This window comes from Crocodylus siamensis, chromosome 1 (genome assembly GCF_052110815.1).
Source record: "Crocodylus siamensis isolate JL-2025a chromosome 1, ASM5211081v1, whole genome shotgun sequence".
Classification (NCBI taxonomy): Eukaryota; Metazoa; Chordata; order Crocodylia; family Crocodylidae; genus Crocodylus; species Crocodylus siamensis.
In genome coordinates, this window is record NC_143395.1 from 342923136 (window position 1) to 342938509 (window position 15374).

Genomic DNA, 15374 nt, shown 5'->3' on the forward strand with positions numbered 1-15374 from the left:
ATTTCTGCAACTGGCAAGCTGTGAAGATCATGTCAGTTGTGCCTTTTGATGCCCTAAACCCACAGTGATATTCTGGGAGGAGAGGGTTCAGAAGGGTTCTCACAATGATCTTTCCTGTGGACAAAGTGATCCCTCTGTAGTTTTCAGTCAGACTTGTCTCCTTTCTTGAAGATTGTCACAATCATGGCATCCCTTAGGCTATCTGTCATTTCCTCATCATTCCAGATCCTTAAAATGAGGGCACGAAGCTGTGATGTGAGCTCCTCTCTTCCATGTTTAAGATTTCAGTGGGGATTCCATCTGCTTTTGATGCCTTGCTCTTCTTCATCTGCTCGATAGCTTTCCTCACTGATCAAGGGTTGGAGGGATTCCAAGAATCTCTGACTGGGTGTTGCAGGATGGAGTTGAGAACACCCTCATCGACAACAGAGTCTTGACTGAGAAGGTCATCAAAATGCTCCTTACAATGGGCATTGATGGCTTCCCTCTCCTTGATCAGGTCTCCTCCATCCTTAGGTCTCAAGGGGGTTGTCCTTGAGTGATCAGACCATAGATGGGTTTGGTGGAACTGGAGAAACTATGCATATCATGGATGTCAGCAAGATGTTGAATCTCCTCAGCCTCGTCTTCCCACCATTTGTTCTTCATATCATGGGCCCTCCTTTGGGCCTCTGCCTTAGCTTTTTAGAGATTCAGTTTCTTTTGCTTGGAGTTGGTGTTGCTTTGCCAAGTACAAAAGGCCTTGCATTTGTGATCGACCAGGAGATCCAAGAGTTGATCATTCTCATCAAACTGGTTTTGATGTTTCTGGGTATACAATCCAAGTGTCTCTTCACTGTTGATATTCTCTCATTGTTGATGATTGGAATTCACCAGTTTTTTTTACTGAGGCACTGGTGAAAGAGATCCTGCTTGCTTGGGTCCTCGAGTCTTTCAATGTTGATATTCTGTTGGCATTGCTTCTGCTATAGCTGTCATTTGGGAGCCAGTTGGAGTGACATAACCAAGTGGATGAGCTGCTGATCAGTCCAGCAATCATCGGCTCCTAGTAAACTTTGGGTGATGTGGACATTTCCTATCCCAAGCACAGACGATGACATAGTAAATTAGCTGCTAATGCTTTTATCATGGGTGCTGCCATGATGCTTGTGCCTGTTTTTTGGGTGGAACAGGGTGTTGGGATGGTAGGTCCATGTTCCACACATTTGGTCAAGAGCAGGATGCCAATGGAGTTGAACTTTCCAACTCCGTCCTTGCCAACGGTTCCTTTTCAGAGGTCAGAATCCCTCCTGACTCCAGTGTTGAAATCTGACTCTGGTGTTGATAAGTCTGTCTCCTTCTGGAATGCCAGATAGGACTTTGTCAAGGTTGGTGTAGAATTCCTCCTTGGTTTCATTGGCAGTGTCGAGTCAGGGCATACACACTGATGAATGTGGCATGTTGGCTCCTCTGCCAGCTTAAGACAGAGTGATGAGGTGCTTATTCATTCTGATAGGGAACTCACTGAATTGGTTTATAAGTTCATGCTTAATGGCAAAACCAACTCCATGAAGCCGGAAGTCCCCCTCCTGTTTACTCTTCCAGAAGAAGGTACAGTAACTTCCATGTTATTTGAGCTACCCATCTCCCATTCACTGAGTCTCATTCAGTGCAACTACAGTGTTGTGTCGCTTGAGTTCACATGCCATGATTGCAGTATGATGCTCTGGGCATTCACTATTAGGGCTGTCCATGAGGGTTCTGATGTTCCAAGTCCCAAATATGATGGTTTGTCTTCATTGGTATTTTTGACCACAGCAAAGGTGATACCAACTGGCATGGTTATCCAGTCAGCAAGAAATACAGAGTACTTTATTAGACAGGCTATGTTTAGGGTGCCTTTTCTAGTCTCCTCCCCATGTGGGTTGAGCAGCGCAGATCCTGAAAATGGCTGCTCAGTCACAGTTACAGGTGTCAAATCGCACTCCTGTCTTGTCCAAGTGCTAGATGACCTTCCTGTAATTGCTATCTTTATACTAGGTCATGACTAGCTTCCAGACCTCACAATCCTGCTTGTAATCCTGCTTCTGTCACTATTAGTTGGTCACCTTGAGAAACCTGCTGGAAAAGTTGAGGAACATGCTGAAAAAGCTGTTTTCATGGAAGATGCCTATGTGTAACTTCTTTTATCATGAAGAAGCTGCTGCACATCAGCTTCCACGTGCCTCTTGACAGAACGGGACCTTGATCCAATGGCAAGGAGACCAAGACAAATGGGGATCTCAGTCCACTGCAGATTTCATCCACCTTTGCAGCCATTTGGATTCTAACATCTTCTTCTGCCTGCTCCACCATTGAGGACTTGTAGACGCATGTCTGGGAATTGGGTAGGCTTATTATATTGGCGACTTGTGCTCATCGTGCCATAGGACCGTCAAATGATAGATGTGGCTTTTCAGGAGGGAAATCATTGCCATGTGTGAGGCAGAGCTGTATTGCTAACCAATGTGTGGAATGACTTTCAAGGAAGGTTAACCATGAATAATGCAGGGGTAACTCCAATGAATAAGCAGTTACAGACCAAGCAGCAGCAGCAGCAGCAACAGCACCAGGATGTGGTGGGGACCCTGCCTAATGCACCTAACAACTGTAATAATGGCTGCATCACCCTGGCAGCTTGTCACTATTCTATAAGTTAACCAGTAAACAGTTGCATATCTTCCTCCACCAGTCTATAAGGCCCCATCTTACAGCAAACATTCTTGTCATTAATATCTGCATGCATGGCTTTGCAATATGTATAATTTTTATTACTCTACTCCAGAAGGCTATTGGATTTTTCCTGGGTATTAATAAGCCAACCCTTTTTCATACAAGCAAAACCTCATCCCCCTCTAGCTTTATGTCTTCCAGAAATCTCCACAAAGCAAATTTGCTCCTTATACTAGTGATGCTAACTAAAAAAAATAAACAAGTCTTAAAACCAATCCCTCAAGTATACCACAAATAACCTCTGATAATTCACGTTTCCATATAACATGTCATTTATCTGAACACAGGAAGGGAGGACGTGTTACTTAGTCTAAGGTGGTGCAGCTCTGCAGGATGTAGAAACATTGTGTGCCTCTAGTTTGACTGCAGACTCTGAAGTGCACCTTATGCTTTAGCTGGAACCAGCAACAGCCTTTCAGACAAATTATTATATAATACATGTACTGTGTTCCTGGCAGCAACACCCCCAAGCAGTTGTATATCAACTTCCTCCTAAATCAAGAGTAGCGGATCACTTCTGGTGTTTAATCATCACTAATAAGTGACAAGTTCATTTAGACTGCCACCAACTGAATAAAACCATAATATGGTACTCACAGACATGGCTACACTATTTCTAGTATAGGGGACAGAGCATGATGTGGCTGAAAACATCTTGGCTGGGGATGTTAAGTCTACCATATAGACATGGCCTGAGCCTCCTTCCCAGACAGAGTTTATGGCTGAGTATTAGAAGACAGTTATGATTTCCATTCTGTTGCTGCCTGAAATCTGAGCCTCTTTTCCTGGTGGAGCACAGGTCCTGACAGGCAGATTTCCCATTATACAAGAAACCCTCGCTACCCGTGGGTTTGGCAGTCGTGATTTCAAATATGCATGAATGATGAACCCGCATTTTAAATACACTGTATACACTTACAGGAGCTCCATGCTTGCTGCTGCTGGGCTCTCACTGCTGGAGCCATGCCCCTCCCTCGCCAGCGGCTCCATGTTCATGAACACAGTGCCTTATTTGTGGATTTCACCATTTACGGGGGATATGACAATGTATCCCCCATGAATGGCAAGGGTTGCCTGTACTGCAACCTGAGAAAGGGTTTCACAGGAATGACTGGATTCTCTTTATGCTCAGACATGCTTCAACATATTCTCAGGGGCAGAGGCAAAGGGTAAAATATTTTAGCTGTTGATCTTCAAAACACTGGCACATTGATGCCATTTGGAAACGAAACTTTCTTTACCTTTCTATGATCTGACTCTGGTTGAAAGATATAACCCCTGAACACAGCCCGATCGGCAGTGGCTATGAAGAAATTTTATGAAACCACAGCAGGACGATCAGTCCAAGCTCCTATAACAGCATATATAAAGCCAAAGTTACCTCTCAGATCTTATATGGTGCTGAAGTATGGGATTATGCTGCTAGTAATGTAGATTTACCTCGGAACAAGTTTCTTAGGGCTCTTCTGGCTTTTCCTCCTTCAACTCCTGCATCTTTTTTCGAGATTAGAGACAGGAATGGATTCTATTTTAACTAATATTATCATCAGTACCCCTTTTACCATCTTATCTGCTTAAATTATGCTACATAGAAGATATTAATAATTCCCCTCCTCTCCAATTACCCTGGTTAGCTTTTCGTTCCCATACTTTTGCACTTTCTGGGATGCGATACTATCTCAAAGTTAATGAAAGATTTTTCTCCTCCATAGAAAATGTTTGAGTTTTCTAGAGGATATGAGATATTGCTAGGCAGAATGATTTTGCAGTAGCCAGGACTACTCATATTACCCCTTTATATGCTCTTTGGAAATTAGATTTGTGGGGAAGAAAGGTATTTACAGCTGAATCTCAATAACAAATGGCGATCCTCTTTAACTAGACTCAGGACCAAACAGTTGCCCACAGCTGTACTGGCTGGACGTAGATTTTCCATTCCAAGGGCTAAAAAATGTTGCCTAGTCTGTCCAGGAGTTTTGGAAGATACTATCCACTATGTTTTAGAATGTTCTTTATATGAAGACATAAGGGGAACCTATTTATTACCATTCTTGCAGAAATTGATACATTTTTCAAACAGAGAAATGAATCTGGCTTTTACAGTAAAAAGATCCAAATTTAGTAAACTGTCTTGCAATTTTTGCTTATAAGGTTGAGGCAATTAGAGTTAAATATCCTTTATTACTGATATGAATGATATATTTTAACATCAGTTTTTATTTTATTGCCTCAATTGTGGATCTATGTACAAGAATATTATAGATTCATGTCTTGATTTACTACTATATTTATATTAATTTTTTTTGTTGGTGGGCTATATTTTAGTATAATATTTGTAGTTTGGTTACTTTGTTCGAACTTATTTATATTATGGTTGTACATGTGTTATGTCATTTTCAAGAGTCTGACATTTAGCCAGAATCCTTAATAAACTGAATTGAACTGAATCCCTGAACAAAAAAATTATTTTCCAGTTCATAGAGGAAGTAAAGGAATCCTGTTGTTTTTCCCAAAAGTTGAGGATCTGCTCCAGTATCTAGTAGGGGTTGACTTATGATCCTACAACTCTCCAAAAAAGCTGTAAATGCTGTCTTACATAAGGCAGGATGCTCCCTCCATGTCATAGGAGGAACAGCAGAAGATTACTATAAGGGAGGCACTACAGTGATAAATCCAGATACCTGAAACTATTGGACTGCCAAATATCTGATCCAGAGAAGAAGAAATAAAGATTATACCAGATTATTTGCATGCCAACCAAATAAGACATGCACTTTATTTTGGAAACATAAAGAAAAGATTTTTCCAGCCTTACCTTCCATGGCATTGGCTCACCCTGGCCTGAATCCCCTACTTAAGGTGTCAGCAATCTATGACCTGCAGAGTCATGGTTCTCTGATGCATTCAGTACAGGGGAGGGAGGCACCTTACCTGTCCACAACTGGTGTTCCCTGTGGTGCATCCAAGTAGTGGAAAGAAACGGAAATAATATCAGAGGTAGTAGTTGGGTCCTAATGATGTCCTGCCTTGGATTCAAGTTGGGTTGTTCTGGTCTGCCACCATAAAACATTGTTGACCACTGCTCTAAACATACATAGAAGCAGTGACGTCCCATTGACAACATTACTCCCTGTTTCCGTGCTTCAAGGCCAACAAAGGGTTTAACCTTCTGAGAGTTACTGCCAATTTAGTTTCCAACAGAATGGAGGTAATTCAGTAGTGGTTAGACAAGGGGTGGGCAAATTACAGTTCACAGGCTTAATCCAGCCTGCCAGGTGATTTAATCTGCCCTGTGGGTTCCTGCCAATTAACTGTACCCTGCCCAGCCTGCTTGCTTCACTGCCGTTCCTATCCTCATGTGCATGAGGGCCCTGGCCATCGAGCACAGCTTCCGGGTGGGGCTGCCAGTACCACTGCTGCAGCCACTGAGGGACCTGCTTAAGCTTCCCCGGCCTCCTCATGCCCATGCTGCAGCAGGTAGGGAAGCTGCAGCTGGGCAGTAGTGCAGAGCATGAGGCTGGGGCTGGCAAAAGAATGGAGTCCTTGGCCTATGCCCAGTAGTGTGGTGGGAATAAATAGTTTGGGTGGGCAGGGTGTGGTATGGGTGTGGGAGGGAAGATGCAGGGCCGCCCCCACACACCCCCAGCCATCAGTGGCAGCAGCAGCAGCAGGCAGTGGGCCTTTAGGGCACTCATGGGCCATGCAGGCACAGCCACTCAGCAGCATGCAGCTCCAATTCAGGGAGCTGCATGTGGTGGCAAGGAGTACGGCTCATGTGCAGCTCCTGGGACTCGCATGCCACTGGGGAGGGGGAAACTGCATGCGATGAAACTGGCTGCCCTCCCTGCTCCCAGCTGCCACATGCAGCTCCTGGCACTCCACCAGAAGTGACAGGGAGTCCTGCCCCCTGCTACCTAGCAGTCCCAGAAGATGCATACGGTGGCAGAGAGTGGGGGCTGACTCCATTGCAAAAGTCTTCCTCCCAGTGGTACAAAAGTCCCGGGAGCTGCACGTTGATAAGGGCGGGCTGGCCAGGCTCTGCTCCTTGCCACCACACGCAGCTCCTGGAACTGGTTGGAGTTGCATGCCGTCAGGTGGCTACGCCTGCATGGGCCATGAGCACCCCGAGGGTGCTCACACCCCCTCACAACTGCAGCAGCAGTCCTCCAGTTGAAATAATTGCCCAGCCATTGGTTAGACCCTCTGTTGGCTTGGCAGCGGGGACAGGGGCAGTGATGCTGATCACAGGACTACACCCCAGCTCCAAGCAGCCAGAGGATTCAGCTAGGGTAAGTCAGTACCAAGCAGGGCCTGTTACTGCCATTCCAGGGCAGAAATCCAGTTCCTCACTAAAAACATGCACCCCAGTTTTGGAAGGTTAATTTTTGGGGTAAGATGAATGTGGCATGCACATAAGATATGTTAATTTGCCACTGCATGAATATAAACAAAAGCTGAAGTTGAAAACAAAATGGTTGGGAGAAAATGAACCGTTAAATGTTGGCCATGAAAGAGAAAATGTGAAGGCCTGAGCAGATGGGTGGGGATTGATCTCAAAGCCTTCAGAAACTACCCTTGACTGGCTCTAAACTTCCTAGTTAGGGGTATGAATCTATTAAGTGATAGAATGAGGAAGGAAGCTGCATGTGGGGGCAACAACAAAAATTCAAAACTGTTAAATATTCATTGAAGATTCATTGCTTCCAATTTGTATTGTTAAGTTCTTAACTTTGAATACATGTTACTGGGTATTAATATGCAAAGCAACACACCAGGTAGACATTATAAAACATTCTCTAAATATTACAAAATGGACTAAAGTTTTTTAAGATTTTTTTTTTTTAACCTTATTGCCTAGCTTTGAAAGAGCTACTCTAATGTTAAGAAAAACGGGTTCAACTTTGTTCTGAAGGAACCCTAGTCATACAGTTTCATCCAGATTACATATATGGGGTGTCTATACATGTACTCTGGGCTAGGGGAGGAGGCGAGTTTTAATTAGAGCAGCTACTGGAGAGCTGCTCTAATTAAAATGCTGCAGCATCATGTGTATTCAGCATCCTGTGTTACAAAATGGCTGGGGGGCAGGCGCTTTAACTAAAGCTTGTTCAGCGGTGCCCCCATGGCCATTTTGAAATGCGGGATGCTGAATAAACATGATGGTGAGGCACGCTAGAGCATCCTAATAAGGACGCTCCGGCAGAATTGAGTAATCTAATTAGAATGCATCGGAGCATGTGTATAGGCACCCATAAGGTTTGAGTGTTAAGCAAAAGGTGTAAATAAATAAGGTGGCAGCAACAGCTAATACAGTCTTTGGCAAATAATATTAGTATTTTTTAGAAAATATTTCACAGATTCAAAGATGCTAGAGTTGGAAGGGACCTCAAAGGATTATTGAATCCAACCCCCTGCCAGTAGCAAGAAAAAGTGCTGGGGTCATGTGACCCCAGCCAGGTGCTCGTTCAGTCTCCTCTTGAAGACCCCCAAGGTAGATGAGAGCACCACTTCCCTTGGAAGCCCATTCCAGATTTTTGCAACCCTAACCATGAAGAAGTTGTTTCTGATGTTGAACCTAAACCTCTCCATCAGTTTGTGGCCATTGTTTCTGGTTACTCTGTTTAGCAGAACACCCCTTGGAATATCTCCTATTCCCTACTGCCCCCCCCAGTGAATATATATAAGTCAGAAGATCCCCATCAGCCTTCTCTTGTGGAAGCTGAAAAGGTTCAGGTCCCCCAGTCTTTCCTCCTTAGACCTTCCCTGCAGGCCTCTAAGCATATGAGTGGTCCTCCTCTAGACCCTCTCAAGGTTGTCCACATCATTTTTGAATTACGGTGCCCAGAACTGGACACAGTAATCTAGCTGTGGCCTGACCAGTGCTGCACAGAGGGGACACCTCCCTAGACCTGGTCATGATGCACCTACTAATGCATGACAAAGAGCGGTTAGCTCTGCTAATTGCTTCATCACATTGACGATTCATATTCATCTTGGAGTTGACAAGGACTCTGAGATCTCTTTCTACCACTGTACTGCTGAGAAGGTCATCCCCCAGCCTATAGGCATGCTGGTGATTCCCTCTCCCTAGGTCAGGGGCCAGCAACCCCCGGCATGCATGCTGAGTATGGCACGCAAGGCCATTTTGCTCAGCACACCACCGTCAGCCCGGGCTCTGAGCAGCTGCTGCCAGCCAGAGCCCAGGCTGCTCCCAGCAGGTGACTGGGAGGCTGCAAGCCCTGCTGCAAGTAGACCAGGCTCCGTGGGCCGGCTGCAGCCAGGAAGCTGCAAGCAGCTGCTGTGTCATGTTGGCACTTTGGCACCTTTCACAGTAGACACTGTGGGTTTTTTGGCACTCTGGCCAAAAATCATTGCCTACCCCTGCCCTAGGTGCAGTACCTTGCACTTGTCTTGGTTGAACTGAATATTTAATATTTAAAATATTAAGTACTCTGCAGTGTATAAAAATTTAAAGTAGTAATAAGATATGACAGTTCTAGAGTATTTTTATCCAAAGAATCCAAAAGCTCTTCATAAAATATACACATGAAAAATGCAGTCACTTCTGGGACAGGAGGTCACTGAAGTCACACAAATTATAGCAACGTAACAACCTTGCTGAGCAACAGAAAAAAAGAAGTTTTGGTTAGAGATGAATATAACATCCATGAAAACAGGATTTTTTCTTTTTTTAAGATTAGCCAGAAGGCCTAAACACCACACATACACAACTTGAATTATCTGTACTAAGATTTGAAACTTATGTCTGCAAACAGATATACAAAACTGGCACTTGCAGCACTTCTGTTATCAAAATATTTTTAAAAAATTAAAAAAATGAAATGTTCTATTTTAATATTAAGGCATTTCAAATCTTAAGTTTTAAATACAATGGCTATAGTTAATAATTTTTACTCTTTAATCTGTATCCTGTTTAGTCTAACTGCTTTCTTATTCTTCCTTCCTTTGTATTTATAATATATATCACTTGTTAGATAAATAAATATTGCTTTTTTGCATCTATATTAAGTGGTGGGTAATAAGTATAGAAGAATTTTTTTGATTATAGTAGAAGTAATATTTATATTATATGCAAGTTTTAATGGCTGCATCAGCTGTAAACTACAGCATTAAAAAAAAAATCAAGCAAATATTTCATAAAAATTCATACAGGCTAACATTTTTCCGCCTGCAAGGGACAATCAGCATGTTCAGTACATATAATTTCATCCATCCTTTTATTTTATTTTCAGAATGTCTCTCTTCCTTTTGCAGAATTTGTATATCCAATGCATATGTCATGAAATAATTTAAAAAATCCTCATAATATACTAATATATACACTGAAAAATAATGTAACAGATCTCTCATTGCAGGACTCCAATCTTTACAACTTTTTACTGTGACCATCTTGACTTCCCTGTGACTATTTTTGAAATTGTAAAATGCAGTCTTTTAGTTTTAAAGTGTGTTCAACATACTGCATTTACTCAGATCCAAGACAAGATGCCCACCCCGCATCAACATGGAAAAAAACCAAACCAAACCAAAAAAAACCCTCATCTGAGATTCAAGTACTGGCCTGGGGCTAAAGCTGGAGTTCAGTCGCTGCTTACCCTGGGCAAAAGTAGCTTGCATGGCAGGGAGCACAGGAGAGATCACACAGTGTAGGTGCAAGGAAGACCTATAGTGTGTGCAGCTGGCAGGGAATGCAGAGGATACCACACAGCCTGTCCCCCACCCCCTCCACCGACAGCTCTTCTTGCCCCTTACCTGTGGCTCTAGCCCTGGCAGTAGTAGCAGCTCTGAGCCATGGCCAAGGCAGCTGCTGACTGCCTTGGAGCTGGAGCTGCTGCAGAAGGTAAGTGGCAGGGATGAGGTGGAAGGGAGAGAATAAGTGGCCAGCGTGGATGAGGGATGGGACATGCAGGGAGGGGGCCAAAGGGTGGGGGAGCCATGTGGCTGTGGGGGATAGGGAGCATGGGCTCAGACACAGCTGTAGGGGGGACTTGGCAGGGGCAGCAGAGGGGGTGGGGGGCAAGAGGTGACAGGGAGGCAAACATAGGCACAAAGAGGGGTAAGGGTCTACCTCCCCCCATTGGCTTTTCTCATCACAGTGGAAGGGGGAAGGAATTTAAAATATGACCCCCCCCAATAATTAAATTCTAAACATGGAAAAAATATAATAAATTTATATCCAATGCACATGGAAAATTATACATGGAAAATAATGCATTTACAATTTGCCATGTATAGATTCTGTATACTGGGGAGGGAGTCATCTTCAATTCAAAGTTATCATGGATTTGGGTAAATACAGTAATATCATTTCCATGTTCAAACATTTTGAAATAAAATATTCAATATGAATTCAAAAGCATCTAGGGGGGTTCCCCCAGAAACATGGACAGGAATCTATAACAGTGATCAATAAAGTGAATTTGATAAGAGACTGAAAAACTATACCTTGTTCCTTTTACCTGTTGAACTTTGGAAATAATAATGCTATTCTTAGTGAAGTCAGTGGAATGTCAAAATACAGTTCTACTTACAGCATTCACTTTGTTGTCTATTGTATACTTATGTTCTTTACTTTTCCATTTTCTTGCCTCTCACACTTACTTTTTCATGGCAATGACAGGAGGAATCACCCCCAGAGAGCCAATTTAATACCTGTGAGCTTCTGAAAATAGGTCTGAACTACATGGCTAGGTAAAATCTGAAACATACCTAGTTTGTGTCAGATTTAAAACAAATTATTGTTTATAAAACAATAAACAATGTAAAACAAATTATACAGATCAGAAGTCAAACATCATCTTTCTTTACCCTAAGTGTGACATACTGGCTTACTCCTAAACACAGAATTATTTTCATAGGTTTAAAGAGGATTGACCAATGTGTTATGAAATCTGGTAGCTCACAGGAGGAATACATTATATATAGGCCTGATGTGCCCTATAAAAATCTTTAAAGCAAATACCATGAAAATCTAATGTTCTATTTGCATCAGAATTTCCTTGTCTTATACTACAAGTGTATTGGTGGAGGTCAGGACCCTTTTCTATACTGGCTTTTAGTCTATATGTCATGTTCAAATCTTAAGTCATGAAGAAACTCCTAGTTTTTACAGCAACTCTCTGCTGATTGTTCCACTGTCAGTATTTCTCCCTTTTTTCACTTGAAGACATAAGGTGCACTTTCTCCCTGAGAGTGTAAAATTATACTACTAACAGAGAAAGAGGGAAAAAAAAATACATACTAACACTATACAGAGATCTATTTTATTGGTAAAACAGCAGATTTCTAAATTTTGTACCTCAACACATTTTTCTAAATATACTCAACAAAGTACATTTTCTTCACTACAGTACTTAAAATTACAGATTGCTATCATTTAATAAACATTTATTTGACAAAATAAGTCATTAACACCATTGTGGAAAATAACAATAATTGCACTTGACTAGAAAATTGGTTATTAACTACACTCCTGATCACAAGATTTGCTAGGGGCTTTTCTTAACCACCATTCAGGCCAGTCCACATTCCATTCACTTTGCAAGCTTTCAGATGTATTTGTTTATATAGATTATGATAACCATCAGTCATTTTGAGGAACATGAAGTTTAACTGTTTATAAACAGCCACTTCTATTGAAAAAAACAACCACAATATGTATTCTCTTCCCTGGAAAAAATAATATTCTTTTTTTAAGGCTATGTTAAGGGACTGTGATTATTATTGGGAGAGTTCTCTCATTCCATAAAACTGCATATTGATACACCTAAAATTTTGGCAACTGACTCCAGAAGCAAGTTAAAAGTTAGATGCCCAATTTCTCTATGAAGTGATAGGAAGAACTGAGTGATGAAGAACTGGATTAATAAATGTTGGCACACTAAGCTGGGGGCACCTAAACTAAGCCAATAAAAAACACCAATAAAACAAGTTCTTGTGCAAGTAAGCACCTCTCTTCCAGATGTAGGTGCCTTCCTGCACCTGTAAATTAAGTACTTATCTATCACAGAACTGGATTATCCACTCAAAAATTTCTACCCTATTTATTTGCTTAAATCCTCTCTGACTCAAATAGCAGATTCTTTTTTTAAATGCAGGGTAGGGGAAGGTGCCCACTCCTTAGATGATAGCTTATGGCTACACCACTCTCCCAGGAAGCAGGAGATCTGTCTTATAGACCCTTCTCAGCCTGAGAGAGTCCAAATCTATGTTACCCAACATCCAAAGAGAGCCTTAAAATCACCAGCCTGAAGGCTAGATCCCTCCCGTAAAAGCTGGGCTATTGTATGGGAAGGCAGGTAAAGCTCAGAGCTAGAGAAAGAACCATAAAGAGTGGCGGGGGGCATAGTTCTGTAACCTCAGAGATGAGAACACTTGCCTGGAGATGGCTGTGTCCTGGGTTAAAGTCCCTGCCTTCAATACTGCTTATGTCTTTTACATTAAAGGCTCATTGACAAAAAACACAAAAACCGTGTTGGGTACCGCAAATGTTCTGAAGTGTAGCATGGTTGCAGTTTTTCATATAAACATATTTACACCTAAAATATATCTGTATGTTGTCAAAAAAGGAAAAAACACGTTTACCAAATTCTTTGTAGGCTAATTTTATTTTCCAGAAGTTTCACATATAATATGAATTCACAAAACTTGGTGTGTTCTGAAAAAAAATCACATCTCAGAAGGAGCTAAGTGTCCAAAGAGACACAAGGGTGTAGGCTGTAGCCATGTTGGTCTAAGGAGACAGGCAGACAAGGTTCTTTGGGTAAATTTGACATCCTTTATTTGACCAACTCAAATAGTCGGAAAAAATTCTCACATATAGGGCTAAATAAACTTATCATTTTAGCAATGTGTTCGCTGTCCCAATAACAATACCTTGAATACTGGGGTGTTTAAAACATATGACATAAGCTAAGAGCCTAACCATTCCTACTTAGAATTCAGTTTTAAAACCTGTTTCAAGCAAAAAATACCTAAACGTTTACTCCATAACAACAGCTAGGTGGCGCAGCTGGTTAATGCATTAGCTGTTTCGTTTTCAACCCAAGTTAAAGCATGAATTCAGTCAAATACAAAATGAACTTGATAGCCCCATTCTAATTTCAATTGCTTATTCAAGCATAAAACCACAGCATAACTCAGTATTATTAACATTCTCTAATTAAACAAGGCCAAGGTGATCAACCCGAAACGCAGATCAGATCAGAAGAATGGAACAACGGCCAAGCAGTGTAAGGTCATTCAGTTCCCTTCTCTGCTGAAACATATTAATATACTTGCAAAGTGAAGTATTACAACATTTTATACTCTCATTTGATATTTAAAGAGAGCTGGTTGATGCATCAGAAAAGAAGGGAAAGAGCTAGTACAAGTGGTTCAATGAAAATTATGCTCTGCTCATATTACAGCTCAGCTGCTAATTGAAACCACTAAAAACTGCTTGCTTTTTCAGGCTAATGAAAAGCAGAATTGATCCACAGAGGCTCAGGACTTTACTACTGAGAGCACAAGACATAAAAAATACACAGCACGACACAGAAAAATATCCTCTTGCTAGGAGTTGCATGACTTCAACACAGAGGAACATACAATATTTTCTTTTTGTATATTTATCCCTGTTCTTTTAAAGAGTTGTTCAAATCACTAACTTTTGTTAAAAAAAAAGGGCTGTGTATGAGCAGGAATAATATGAATTTAAAAAGTATTTTATATTGTTGAGCTCCTGTTGTCCTCTTTGCACTACAAAATATTTCCCACTACTGATGATATTGTAATGTAAGCCTTACCTTTAGCACAGTACAATAGGATACTGTAACATTTAATATTGAACCTAAACTGATGCTGGCGACAACCTGGGCCTCCCTTCAGATGTATGGACAGAGAAGCAACTGCCAAAGCCATGTGGGTGTGTATGAGGAGGGCAGAAAGAATAATCATGGACTCTTCCAAGAGGATTTAAATGATAGGCCAAAAAGATCCCTTACAACCTCCCAGAGCGATTAAGACTTGTCAAAAAGAACAGATAGGTGCCTAAAACTATCAGATTTAGACAGAAGGAAAAACAGGTCTCTTATAAGCAAATTTTTCTCCAACAAAACCCAAAGGCTGCCATGTAGCAGTTGCCATCTGCTGCCAGAATTTTTGGCAGCGAAAGCAATTAGTGATGACAAGGTTTTGATGGAAGCAGTCATGTGCTTAAAATTAAGCAATTATTAGATTTGGGTCCATGATGTGTAGGATAGATGTCTTCCTCACTGAACATGGAAGATTTTCAATTTAAGTTGTGGGGAGGTAGGCAGGGAAGGCAAAATCCCTGTAAGAGATCCAGCTAAAATAAAATTATACACATGAAAAAATACTAGCAGAAGCTTATCTGTTTATTTACACAAAGTGAAGGATTAGCTCTGTATAAAGTGGATATACAGAGCTTTGAAAATACAAAGTACCAGAAAAAGACTGTGTGTTATAACATAGGGCATTTACCATTCTTGCCCACTGTGTGTCAAAATATATTGCTAACTCTTATGAGAGATTGCAATGGCAATTCTGTGACCACAGCTATTTCTGAGACCACCACAAAAGAACCACAAACAGGGTAGCAC

General features: G+C 41.6%; 1 protein-coding gene across 2 annotated transcripts in view; it reads right to left on the bottom strand.

Annotated features, from left to right (window-relative positions):
• The window catches only part of PIBF1 (progesterone immunomodulatory binding factor 1), a 190503-nt gene that overhangs the window by 120932 nt on the left and 54197 nt on the right, over positions 1–15374 (bottom strand). The window lies entirely within an intron of this gene.